A 14079-nucleotide genomic window follows, 5' to 3' on the forward strand; every position below is an offset into this window, starting at 1 on the left:
ATCTAAATTAAATTAATTTGTAACAGGCTATTCTTTTATTTCTTTACTTTGAATGATTGAAATTTAATAGGTATTGTTATCTTCACCTGCTAGCATATTTTTATGTTTTATTGTACAGTACTCTTTGGTGAAACTTAGAGGTGTTTATTATATTGCAACTAAGACTTTGAAACAGGCCCATTTTGTTTTTTACCTAAAATTTATTCATCCTGTTTTTAATAAAGAACAGTATCTACATGAATAACTACTAGTATAAATTTATATTAAATCATATAAATTTAATAAATAAATAAATAAATAATATTATTACTGCTGGTATATGCCTTCATCTCTTTGCTCTATGTATAGATTATTCATTCCTCAGGTAAGGACTTGATTAGTGTTGTAACCAGAGTGTTTTTTCCTCACTTTTACTGTGTCTTCAGTAATCTAGGCATTAGGGGTTCAGACTATGATCTTTTCCTCTACTAATGTTTCCAGAATTCCTGTTCCATTTAATGCTTCTCCATATCTGTTTTTCAGTGTTTCATTTTACCATTCCACCTGATCAATCCATGTGTGCTACACCCTTTGCTTACAACTGGTAGGGAACTTTTTTCCTGTTTCTCATCTACCTTTTGGCATAATTTGGTAGATTTTCATCTCAGCAGTGGCCACTAATAAAATCAGTGGTGAGCAAATACAACAAATTCATGAGACCATCACTTTTCTCTGTTTATTTTTGTGACTTCTAACTCTGTCTCTCCCTGTCTGTCTCTCTCTCTGTGTTGCCTGATCAGCAGGCCACCATTTGTAAAGGCTTTTGAAATTGGACCTAGTCATTGTAACACAATTCTGAATTTAGAGTGACTTTGAATTAATCAAATCCTTTGTATTTTGGTAGTCCTAGTTCTCATGGTTGTAATTTGACAGTAAATAATCTTGATAAGGCATCTACATTTAACATTCTTCCAATCCTTCAAGTATGCCAGGACTCAGGGATATCAATCCTAACCCTAACAAGATTTTATGGATCAATTCTCTTTTTCCTTGACTGGAACAACTGCTCAGTTATCCAAATTTACCTTATGACCTATATTCACACTTGATGTCAATGCCACACTCTCTAAATGGATACTTACATTGCCAAGTATCTCATTATCCACACATTTTGGATGTTCTCCAAATAACTTGGATAAATGAGGCTATATTTTATAGCACTGCTTATTTACTGTTTTTTTTTTAATTATTCAAAATCATAAGCAATCCTTGGGAAGTTCTCCACAACCCTTTTCACAATGGGAGTGGTGATGGAGCTGGTGGTAGTATTTATTTTTAAAAAATAAGTCTAATGATAATATTATGTATTATTAACTTTTCTCTGCTTTTAAATACAAAATAAGCTATACAAATTCAGGTCCTATTGCCAACAGAAGCATGCAATTATGCTTTGTCATCTAGTTATCTGTCTGAGTTAAATACATTTTAATAAATAGTTGGTTATTATATTTTCTGGTTAAAATAGTTATGTAATCTCCAAAGGTCAATTTTTGCTATTAATCTCAAATTCAGCATCTCACATATTCATCTACAGATAAACAGACAAACAGAGTCCTAAATAGGATTTGTGACCGTTAACAACAATCAAGGGTCAATATTCATAAATTATTGTCTGTTCTGAAAATTAGGAATAAGGATGAATATATATTTTTAGATATACATAGAAAGATCATTGTCTTTCTTGATGTTTAGAAATGTAAAATACAACTGCAAGTTTCCTAAAGTGCGTAACCACAATATCCAGCACTCCGCAGCATTACCAACAGCCCATTAAGATACATAGGCAATAATGCTGAAATCTCACATGCTCTCACCATGCTTTATGGGTGAGTAAGGTATTTATTTTATTACACTAAACTGATGCTCTCTCACCTCCTAGATTCAGATCAACCAGAAGGATGTAAAAATATAAAATATTAAAAAAACTTTCTAAAGTTGAATATAGAATATAACTAGTTAGATAATTATGGATCACCTCAAAGGATCCTGAAAATTGAGGTCGGAGGAGAGAGAGTCAAGAGCTCTTTGATCTGTGTTCCTAACACTTCACGGAGTTAAATAGTCCAGCTTTTTCAGCTGAGAATCACAACGATTAATGTAGCATTGTGTTTCTAATACAGAGAGTCAGTTTGGTGTAGTGGTTAAGGCACCAGGCTAGAAACTGAGAGACTGTGAGTTCTAGTCGTGCCTTAGGCATGAAGCCACCTGGGTGACCTTGGGCCAGTCACTCTCTCTCAGCCCTAGGAAGGCGGCAGTGGCAAAACACTTCCAAAAAACCTTGCCAAGAAAACTGCAGGGATTTGTCCAGGTAGTTGCCAGAAGTCAAAAATTGATTCAAAGGCACTCTCAAAAAAAAAAAAAAAGTTTCTATCTGATACTATGAATCAGACATAACCTGAATAAAAACTGGGCAGTGAATTCTGAAATGAGTCTGTTTTCTCTTCCCAAGCATGAATGGTATGCCTTGAAGGTAGCTTTAAACCATGTACAAAATCTGCAACAGATATTAGGGAGGAGACATTACCAATACAATTTGGAAGTGCTTTCCAATAGCAAGACAATTAATTTGCAGATAGGAAGGCATTCATTTACATATTGCATATTGAATAAGAGCAGATGACGTACTTTTAATAGAGCTGGAGTGCAGTGAAAGTTCGTAGAGATGAACTGGAGAGTCACATATATATGACCATTTTGTGGTCATGTGTTGCTTAGCCAAAAATCAAAGTGGTAAAAATAAATGCATTAGCTCTTTTCTTTGACCAAGGGAAGTTTGTGTGTTTGCCTGTGCACACTCACGCACACAAGCAAATAAAGATAGCTAGGTAGACACACAGAAACATGCATACAAAGCATCTCTAGCTGGAAACAAAATTCTCTCTCATCTAGATTTACAGTTTCTCAGAATTATTTTATTGCTCCAGAAAAGAATAATGTGCAAATTAAACACAAACATAAGCATATCAGAGTTTATCTAGACTGACCTTTCCTGACACACAGCCCAGCCAGGAAATTAATAGAAGCCTGAAAGCAGGACGTGAACCCATTTATATCCCTCATCAACCAGTATTTACACATAAAATATAATTGTCATGACAAGCTTCATGAAGTAAACCAGACCAAAAATCACCTCCACAGGAAGACTAGCACTCCACTTGATTGTAATAACACCAGAATCCTGCAAGTTCTTTTCCTTCCCGCCCTCTTATACCCCAACCTGAGCCTCTTAATACTATCTCTGTTCCCAGGATTTAAAGACTGCTTTTGTCCTGTTTACTTACATAGCAGTTTCTAAAAATGTAAGGCCACTTCCCGGCTCTCTATACCTGACTAGAAATCATTCATAACCTTCTATGAATTGACCCATCTTCTTTTACAGCCTCCAACATAGTGCCACGGCTCTGTGCTGTGTAAAGAAGAATTTCTTTTTATCTGTGCTGGATCTCCCACCATTCAACTTACTGAAGTCACTCCAGGCTTCTAGCATTATGAGAGAGAAACTGAAGACATGCGTACATGTGTTTATATGTGGAATTTATATCCTGCCTTTCTACTATCCACTTTCTTCACACTGTGCATGATTTACGGAATCTATATGCCTTTTTAACCAAGATCAAATCCTCAGACACTGCTACTGTTCCTAATTTCATTCTTAAGATCAAGCCATTGCAGAATGACTAAAGCCTACATAGCATTGATTTAGGAGTCATCCAATTAATTAATTCAAATTATGTTTGGTAGTGATATTGAATTATTTCCACTGCTTATGTGATGAACTTTTCTCTTCTTTTCCTCTAGCAGGCTAGTCCCCAAATGTGATAACACAAAGAGAAAGAGACATTGCTTCAACTAACAGATGTCTGCCATTGATGACAGATAAGTCCCCATTGGGTGCAACACATTTTTTTTTACATTTAATGTATATTCTTGCTGCTCATAAATACATTATGCTAAAATGAAAATATATTGCACGGTTGATAAAAGGAAATAAGGGTAAAGGGAGAAATAAACAAAAAATCTGAAAATGCTACCTATTTGGAACGGACTATCCTACTTTAATAAAGGGTCTTAGGTCTGACTCAGACATGCCCTCTTAGCAGCCACGAGATTATTATTTACAAGAAGTGTGCTATAGATTTTGTGGAAAGAGAAGAAAAATGTAAATGCATCAACACAAGAACAACATGGTTTTGCTGTCTCCAAACTGAAGTCTGACCTGAGACTTTAGAATGTATTTGCAGTTATTAGAAAACATGGAAAGGAAATTATTTAACTCTATTCCACTCCATACCTGAGCTCCCTCAGAAAGATGTTTCCACATTTTCCAGATCAAATGAATTAAAACTCTAGAGTAAAGCTGGGAGGGTGACCACATCAAAGGGATTTTTAATTGGAAAAATAAGCCAAGAAGAAAAGACAATAATATATACAAATGTTTTCAACCTTAAGTATCTGATTTATATATTAGAAAACAGACACTTATTAATAGAAATAATTTACCTTTTTACATGCATGCTCCCTGTTGCTTAACAGTTGGCTTTCACTTGATATATCTCAGTATTTTGAGGCTGTGTGTGTGCGCGGGTGCGTGTGTGTGCACATGTGTAGCTAATCCCATAGATGCTTTTCTACAATTCCACTTCCCCGAATTGTTTTGTAAGTAGGTGTAGCTACACTTCTTTCAATCAGACAGTAGGTGGCGGTAGACAGTGAAGAATCTGCAACTGAAAAGCTTATTAACTGTATGAAATTGAAGCTGAAACAAAATGCATCCAAGACGTTTGCCGCCCTGGAGTTATGAATTTATCAGATGGAAAAAAAGAACTGTCAGAGAGAATTTGTAAACCTTCCTTTGCAAAATACTGGGGGAAAGTTAAATGAATAATAAAATTGAGATTCCTGTGGTAGTATGCATTTTTAAGACATCACTATCTGTGTATAGAAATGTACAGCAAATAATTAAATGCCAGACAGAAGTTCAGAAGAAACTTCTTTTGGCTGCTTTCTAAAAACACAGTGTGTCTTAAGCTAGGTTAGGCTACTGCATCTCAGTTGCAAAACTCCAGATGACCATGGAATGCCAGCAAAGAGATACAGAAACTACTAATGTTACTGCCATCTAGTGGTCAACTGGATTTCTGAAGCCAAGATCTCATAGCCCTAGCTATGCATTACATGTCTGATTTTTGTTGTTTAGTCGTTAAGTCGTGTCCGACTCTTCGTGACCCCATGAACCATATGGCGCCAGGCCTTCCTGTCCTTCACTGCCTCCCTGAGTTTGCTCAGTTTCATGCTCATTGCTTCAGTGATGCTATCTAACCATCTCATCCTCTGGTCACGTGCAATTATTCCCTATAACCTAAATGTTGACATTTCCACTGTATGTAATGTGTAATAAACCAGGATGGATAAGCTCAGAGAGCTCAATCTTATAGAGTAACAGTTATCATGTTTCCTAGCTTGTCTGAAAAGAATAAGAATAATTTATTAAACTTGTATGTCGCACAACTCTCAACCACTCTGGGCAGCTCACATCAAACAAGAAATCACAATAAAATCAATAAAAGATAAAGATAAAAGACTGCAAACATGATGAAGCAAGGGGTTTTACTCTCCCTCACCAAAGGCCTGGGTGAACAGTCAGGTCTTCACAGCTCTTTTGAACAACATCAGAGTGGGAGCCATCCAGATCTTGGAAGGGGGACCTCATTCTGGAGCGCGGGCACTGCTACAGAGAAGGCACGCTTCTGGGGCCCCAATAGATGATTGTTTAATTGAAGGAACCCGGAATGCGCCAACCCTGCAGTATCAAATTGGCGGATGCTATAGGAGACAGGCACTGCCATGACTAATCAGGCCCTTTGCCATGTAAGACTTTATAGGTAACAACCAGCACCTTGAATCGCACTATATATTGTTTTTATTTTTCCTATTTATCTGATGAACTGATGAGCCTGGCTGTTGGAACATCTGCAAAATGAGAATAAGGGCTGCAGGCCACAAAGCTGACTCACAGTGCTAGGTGACAAGCATGCCATGACTTTTCTCACACTCAGAGGTATCTCAGATTTGGTCAAAAAAGTCGAGATGGTGGCTGTGATGGTGCAATTTGAAGAACCATCCACACTTAGATAAAAATCAGGTGGAGTTTCAATTGTACCATCACCACCATCTTGACTTTTTTGGCCAGACCTGCAGATACTCCTGCTCATACTGCTGATTGGATAATACCCACAGATATCCATTATTATTGATATTGGCCGCTGAAAGGGCATGCTGGTTAGATGATGATGGGAGTTGAAGTCCCATATATCTGGAGGGCTCCTGTTTAGAGAATGCTGGATTCTGTAATACTGGACTACCCAAATCCATTATTCAATAGAATTGAATGGTAACCTTAAATTATATCTGATTAAAAAGAACTCAAACCTCAAATTATATCCACTTCATTTTTTTTTTGTCCTTTCTGTGTTACTTTGTCTTTTTTGAAACACACACACACACATACTAATTTAACAGGTAAACAATCTAGACAGACATTAGGTAAAAGCTAATTCACATTACCACTGAATGTTATTGCAACAATAAGGATACACAAATAAGATGTAATGATCCGGGATGGAGTGAGTTTGTGTGTATGTGTATGAATTGTGGTGAAGATTTTGCTTCTAGCAGTGCTGTAGTACCTGTTTGGACAGTATAATTGCAATCTAATTAATTTATTACATTGGTTTTCATGTGAGCCATTCAGAGTCTGTGCAAACAGGTGAGATATTCATTTTGTAAAATCAATCAATAAATTCCACACTGTACATGCAGTGTCCTCAGAGCAAAATGGATAACTCTGATAACTAGCTGATGTGGGGCAATTTAGGTTCCATTTGTCTTACTTGCATTTGGTCACTGTTGGCAGTAAGTTTGGGTACGTTAACTTAGTTTACTTGTAAGTACCATGAGGGATGGCAATGTGTCTCTCTACTCATTGACAAAGCAGCCTGAGGCAGTGGGGCAGAAGCCAACAGCATCTGCGCAGTGAATGCTGACCAGCAGAGTGTGTTGAACCCAGAAGGGGCACTTTGTCTGCCAGCAAACTATAGAAAGCACTGTTCACAACCATGTAAAGGAACCATTAGAAATTCAAAACATCTGTGAGCTCATAGGTAGGGGCAGGGGCCAACAAGAATTGTTTTACAATACTTTTTAGAAAGAATTTTTAAAGCACAAGATTATGTTTGTATAATCTGCCCCCAATCTAGTGTGTGTGTGTGTGTGTGTGTGTGTGTGTGAGAGAGAGAGAGAGAGAGAAGGAGGAGGAGGAAGGGAGGGGAGGGGAGGGGAGGGGAGGGAGAAAGGGAAAGAAAGAAAGAAAGAAAGAAAGAAAGAAAGAAAGAAAGAAAGAAAGAAAGAAAGAAAGAAAGAAAGAAAGAAAGAAATTCAATTTAAGTTCAATTACATGAAGCCAGCTGGGTGACCTTGGGCCAGTCACTCTCTCTCAGCCTTGGGAAGGAGGCAAGGGCCAAACACTTCTGAAATCTTGCTAAGAAAACTGCAGGCAGTCACCAGGAGTCAACACTGTTTCAAAGGCATGCACGTGCGTGTGCGTGCACACACACACATGCACACACAAAGCTCTAATAATACTCCAATAGGTATAATGGTGTATGAAAAACAAAGAGATTTATAGGAGAAGACTTTCATGAGTGTATAAAATAGAGATGTTTTTTAAAATATATGATCAAGCAGAGTAAAGTAAGTGTAAAACATTCATAAGTAGAGTAAAAGGAAGCAGAAGAAATTACTTATATAAATATGCTATTAAAAAACAAGTGGGAGACATTTTGGCAATCCAGCAAACCAAAAGCAACTTTGTTTTCCTAAGGGAAGAAAAAGATAGGGTCATCTTTAGTGATAAGGAGTTAAAATTTTAATTTATTATAAAGGCAACATTAATAATATTACAAACCAGAATTAAAAAATGAACATGGAAAACAATAACACTGAAAACAGGGAGAGAGGATGCAGAGTGAAAAACAAATCTGAATCTGTGCTGTCATCCAATATTACCAGAGGACAGCCATTTTTATCTTTATTATTAATAATATTAATCAATTAATTAATTAAATGTCCTCTGAGACCATCAAGAAATATAATGTGAGTAAAAACTTACGGGGCAAAAAATAAAAAAGCAACATGTTGCTTAAACAACCCCCAAATTTAAAAAATAAGCAAATATCAAAAATAATTAAAATCTGAAAATGAAAATATGGCAAGCATTTTCATTAAAACAACGATCAGACATGAAAATAATAATCAGTTCATTTAACAAATTATTTAAAATGGCAAGCTCCATGATTTATATAAAATACAGACTTTTGGTTTAAAAGACTAGGATGAATAAAAAGATATTCACCTAAAGCTGGAAAGACCACAGAGGCCAAATCAGCCCCACTGGGGGAGGGACCTGCTATTCTCACATGGCCCAAAATCACCCAGTGAGCTTCCATGGCTGTCGGTGGATTTAAACTCCACCTTCCTAATCCAACACTTAAGCCAGTATGTCATATGGGCTTTTTTGAAGAATTCAGACTCGAGGACTAGTCCTTGTGGCACACAATGCCTTTCAATTTCTGAAACCATCTTCCCCAATCTGGTGTCTTTCAGATGTGTTGGTTGTACTTCCCATAACATAACAGAACTTCCCATTGTTGTCCGCCACCCAGAGTCACTTTTTCGTGAGATGGGCGGCCATATAAATTTGATGAAATAAATAAATAAACAAATAAATACCTCACCACAGTTTGATAAGGGACCGTTGATAAGCATTCTTTGGGTATAATTTTAGAATCTGTTTTGTTGTTGTTGTTTTAGTTTGGGGAATTTAGATCTGGATTGCCTTTCCAGAAGAAGAAGAGTATGCAAGCCCGCAGAAAACTGGAGGAAGAGATAAATCAAGTTACAACCTTCACCTCTTCGGCAGTTATCTTACACTGTTCCAGGATAACTCCCTTTTCTCTGGAATAGCTTGTTTAGCAGTCACGGATGGCTTCAGAGAGAAGGAGAAATCACTGAAAAATCACTGCAGTTGGTACACAGACCTTTATTCATGGGATCTCTGGATCCAAGCTGTTTGTTGAAGATCAAAATCCAAAATAATATCTAAGGAATGATGGCCTGTAACAAATCTAAACTGGTTTAGCCACAATCAGAATGAATGAAGATAAATTATGAGACGAGTTTAGATTTTCAGTTTCTCACGGCAATTTCAGATATTGCAAATAATCCACAACAGAGGAAGCACGTTAAGTATTTATTATATTGTACCATCTCTTTGCCTATTCACATTTTCTGGAAAATGCACAGCTTGTGTTTATTTTCAGTCTTCTATTTATTTGTTTGCTTGTTTGTTAGTTTCATCTTGTAGATTGCTTTTTTAATGTGCCTGAGCTGCAATCCCACTACAGCCAAAATATGATCTCCTAGAAGCCTTTGTACTGGGTGAGCAGGCTTACTGGATCTTTATTCAATCAAGAGCCCTGATTTAACAGGAATCCTTAAACCCCTTACCACATATTTAATGAAGGAAATGTTCTTTTTAATTTCTCCCAGTTTACAGCCCAGACGATTACTACAGAGAATCCTACAAGGGCATAAAGATGCTTGGAGTCCATTTTAGGGGAGTTGAGGGTGTACAAACTAAAAACTCACAGAAGACCAAAATATGATATGTGGAAATCTTCTCATCTCAACAGCAAGCTTCAACTGATGTTGGATGATGCTATTTTCAGCAGGTTTGTACATAGGAATGCAAACCTAGCCTCGTTTATACTTTTATATCCAGACTGAACTACTGTAATGTACAGTCTATGGAGCTGTCTTTGAAGTGAACTTAGAAATATATCTCATGAGGAATGGGAGTAAACAGAGTGTATTACATCAATTCTTTGCCAGCTGGACTGGTTGCCAAAGCATTTATAGCTGAATTAACATTACTATTTTTGACCTTTAAAACCTTAACACTTAAAATTCAGATTATATCGGTTCATATTTGTGGAATTACTGCCAACACACTTAGGAACCAGTCCTACTGTTAGAAGTATCATGAGCCCACTACAATGATGTGTACAGTTGGGGGACACTAGGGTCCTTCTTGGCAATGGCTTCTCTTTTATGGATTTATCAATACATTAATTAAGATTTGGATTTGATTTGTTCTAACTGGTCCCCTTTTATGTTCATTTAACATTAATAATGATTTAATAAGGTAACTATATGGCTAATGCTTCTTTTGTTTTATATTGTATGTGCACTTTGGAAGAGTTCAGCCTTGAAAGTTGGCCATGTATTGTATTAAGGAAATATATTACGTAGGAAACATAAGGAAAGGTAATATGCAAAGGTAATATCTTAAATATGCAGTTTATTTATTGTGCACATAAAACTGACCTGTGCAATGAGATATGAGCTTACATGGGGAGGGAACATTTTGCGTTCCTCAGCTATCAGTGCCACCTGTAAATGCTGGATCTGGCAAGACAGCAATCAGCAGTTTCCAGGCTAGAGAGAATGGTTACCAAAAACATATCTGTGATGCACCAAACAAACCACCAAGTATCTCTTAACTTAGAAAAGACAGAAAGAAAAGGCCTAGAATTTCTCTTTTGGAGCACAGACCAATATAAAGCCTTTGGCATCTGTGCACTGCAAAGGGCAAATTATCTGTGGGTGTAAGGCTTCCTTCTTGTCTGCAATGAAGAGTCTAATTTAGCCAAGTCAAGCCTAAGAATCTTCTGCCAAGTTAGGCTTGTTGCTGAATACAAGGAGTCCTCACTTAGCAACCATAATTGGGACCGGCAATTCCATCACTAAGCAACACCATTGCTAAGTGAAACACTATGTGACTGTAACAGACTTACAACATCACTTCCCATTCTGTCATTAAGTGAGTCATCATAGGTCATTAAGTGAGACATCATGTGACTACAACTTGCAATTTTACTACCAGCTTCTCCATTAACTCTGCTTGTTGGGAGCTGGCTATAAAGCATGCAAATGGCGATCTTGTGATTGTGGTTTGCTGCGATGGTCATAAACACCTGCTGGTTGCAAAGCCCCAGAATATTGATCACATGACCATGGGGATGCTATGATGGTCGTAAATGCGAGGACGGTCATAAAGCTACTTTTTCAGCATCATTATAACTTTGAATGGTCACTAAACAGGGCAGTCATTAAGTGAGGTCTACCTGTAAGGATTTGGCTCAACAGCTGTGATTTATTGTCCTGCCCTGGTGGGAAACCTGGCACAATCAAAGTCTTGAATGCAGCCTCAGACAGTTTTCCAAAACTGGCATCTGCACAGGGATATCTTCAGGGTGTGGTCAAAATAGTCGGTGTGATAGCCACGATCATGTAATTGAAGCTCTGCCTGCACTGCACATAAAAAACAGGTGGAGCATCAGTCATACCATTGTGGCTTCCATCTTCATTTTTGTTTTAACCACACCCTGCAGAAACCCTGCCTCTGGGTTTGATTTTTTTAATGGTGATAGAATAAGGAACAGGATTATTGCAACAGGAATGAACGACAATAATGGCATTTAATGAATTCAATTAAATATAGCATTTGACCTCCATATGTAGAAGGCACAATTCAACTTAAAGGCCAGGTGCCTCAGCTTAAAATAGGTCATCCTTTCCTTCTTTACACCATTAACCAGCTGTGCCTTGTGGTATTAAACTAAAATGTGCAATTAATGAGAATAATCATGACCACAAATTGGTACAGTAGCAGTTTTGTCAAACGGACCAATATTCTCTCTTGTGGAAAGATGTTACATAGTCTTACAATAACCAGTGCTAATATAGCAGAATTACCTCACTGTGCTGGCACTGCTTTGCAGTTACACAGTGATTTTAAAAAACCCTGTTCCTTCCTTCTTTCCTAGTTCATTATTTAACTAGAGGAACAAAGGCTTGGTTTCGTTCTAAAATCTTTTGAGAAATATTCAGTCAGCAGCTATTTAAGCAAAACTGTAGTACCTAAATATTATTTTTCCAGGTTCTGAAGACCATACCTCACCATTTGACAATGTGTCAGAATTAATGGGGAATGCTTTAATTTAATCAAGTTCAGTTCATTAGGCAAACATTTAAATTATTAATTTAAATAATAGGGTGGTTCAATAACGTTTATGACAGTAACAAATACAGAAACATACTTTTCTCCAAGTCTGATTTCATATACATTTGCAACTCAGTTGGTTGTTTTAACACTCTACAAAAAAAGGGAAAAAAACACACTTTCTTCTATAGTGTTTTAACTTTTAACAACTGGTTTTTCAGAGTACTGCTGTAACAAAGAAGTTATTATAAGAATTGGAGATTATTTGATTGATTGCTTTACTCATTCATTCATTCATTCATTCATTCATTCATTCATTCATTCATTTTTATTTATTTATATTTGTTATCTGCAAAGAGACTGACCTGAGAAAAACTTCAGTTACTGCAAATAATATCACCATCATCATCATCATCATCATCATCATCATCATCATCATCAAAAATATCGGGCAGAGAGGGCATGTTGTGGATCCCGTCAGTGAGGGAATGTTGGCTGGCAGGGCCCAGGAAGAGAGCCTTCTCTGCTGTTGTCCCCGCCCTTTGGAATATTCTCCCCCCAGAGGTGCAGCGGGCCTCTACCCTCCCAGCTTTCTGAAAAGGTTTAAAGACCTGGCTCTGTCAGCATGCATTGAGTGATATGGACTCTATCTGTCCCTGGTGAAGCTCCCTGGAATTACTTGCCAATTTTCCATCTTCTTGGAATTCATTCATTTTTAGGATTGTTTTTATGTTGTATTTTAATTTTTATCTTGTTGTAAACCACCCAGAGTTGCTTCACGAGATGGGTGGTGACAAATTTGATAAATATAAACAAACAAACAAACATATTTCTCTTATTTTTTTTCCCACTTGCAAAAGATGTAGGTCAAAGTTTATCAGCCAAACTCTGTTTGCCGTTTTTGACCAAAGTTAGAAAACTTTCAGCCAGTCAGTGATTTCTATCCTATCAAGCTAGCCATACAAGAAAATATCTCAACCCACCCTCTCACGTTCCACTAAATCAATGTCTAAGTAAATATTTCTACCTCTCTTTACACACACAAAAGTAAAATAAATTGCTAGCATTCTGCCACTCCTACTTCGGTTCATGTATCTATGAATGTTTGTTCATTTTGGGGGTGGGGCTGTCAGAGGCAATAAGCAGGAAAGCTGTGCAATGGAAAGTTGATTAAGACTAAAAACAAGTCACATTATAAAACTTACAAAAACATTACAAACAACTACATTAACAACTCTTCAAAGCTTCTAAGTCAGGAGGTAGCAATCCTCTGTTGCCTTCCCAACCGACCCTTGTGATCTTTAATGCTCCCATACCAACCATTTGGGCCCCTTCCAAATATTCCATCAAAACCCAAGAGCTGGGAGGTGGGAAGAGCAAAACTTCTCCACTAATGGGAGCACAAACTCCCCCTTGAAGGACATAACCGTCATACCTTGCTGTTCATAAAGCAGCATTTGCTGGCTGAAAGAGCATTTCCCCATGGAAGGATAAAATAGCATTATGCACAGTAACAATCACCACTGCACACTCTTGATGACATGTTATATTGACCTGGACTCCCCTGTCATGTGATGAACTGAGTGCAAGCATTTTGCTCCTGTGTTAAGACTGCACTGTCCCCTGGAAGACTCTAGAGCAATGTTTCTCAACCTTGGCAGGTTTCAGATGGGAGGACTTCAACTCCCAGAATTACCCAGCCAGCATGGCTGGTTGGGGAATTCTGGGAGTTGAAGTCCACCCATCTGAAAGCTGCCAAGGTTAAGAAACACTGCTCTAGGGGGACCCCTCAGATTGTGATGAGGTCTAGCAAGGTGTCTCCTATTGTTGACTACCAACTTGTCCTGTTACAAATAATTACTTCTCCTTCCACTTAATGTGAGTTCCCAAAGAATGGGAATCTGATCAGGGGTAGAACA

The sequence above is a fragment of the Python bivittatus genome, unplaced genomic scaffold, assembly GCF_059951505.1.
Source record: "Python bivittatus isolate LINGU-HERP-01145 unplaced genomic scaffold, Pbiv_v1 ctg000480_np1212, whole genome shotgun sequence".
NCBI classification, from domain to species: Eukaryota; Metazoa; Chordata; class Lepidosauria; order Squamata; family Pythonidae; genus Python; species Python bivittatus.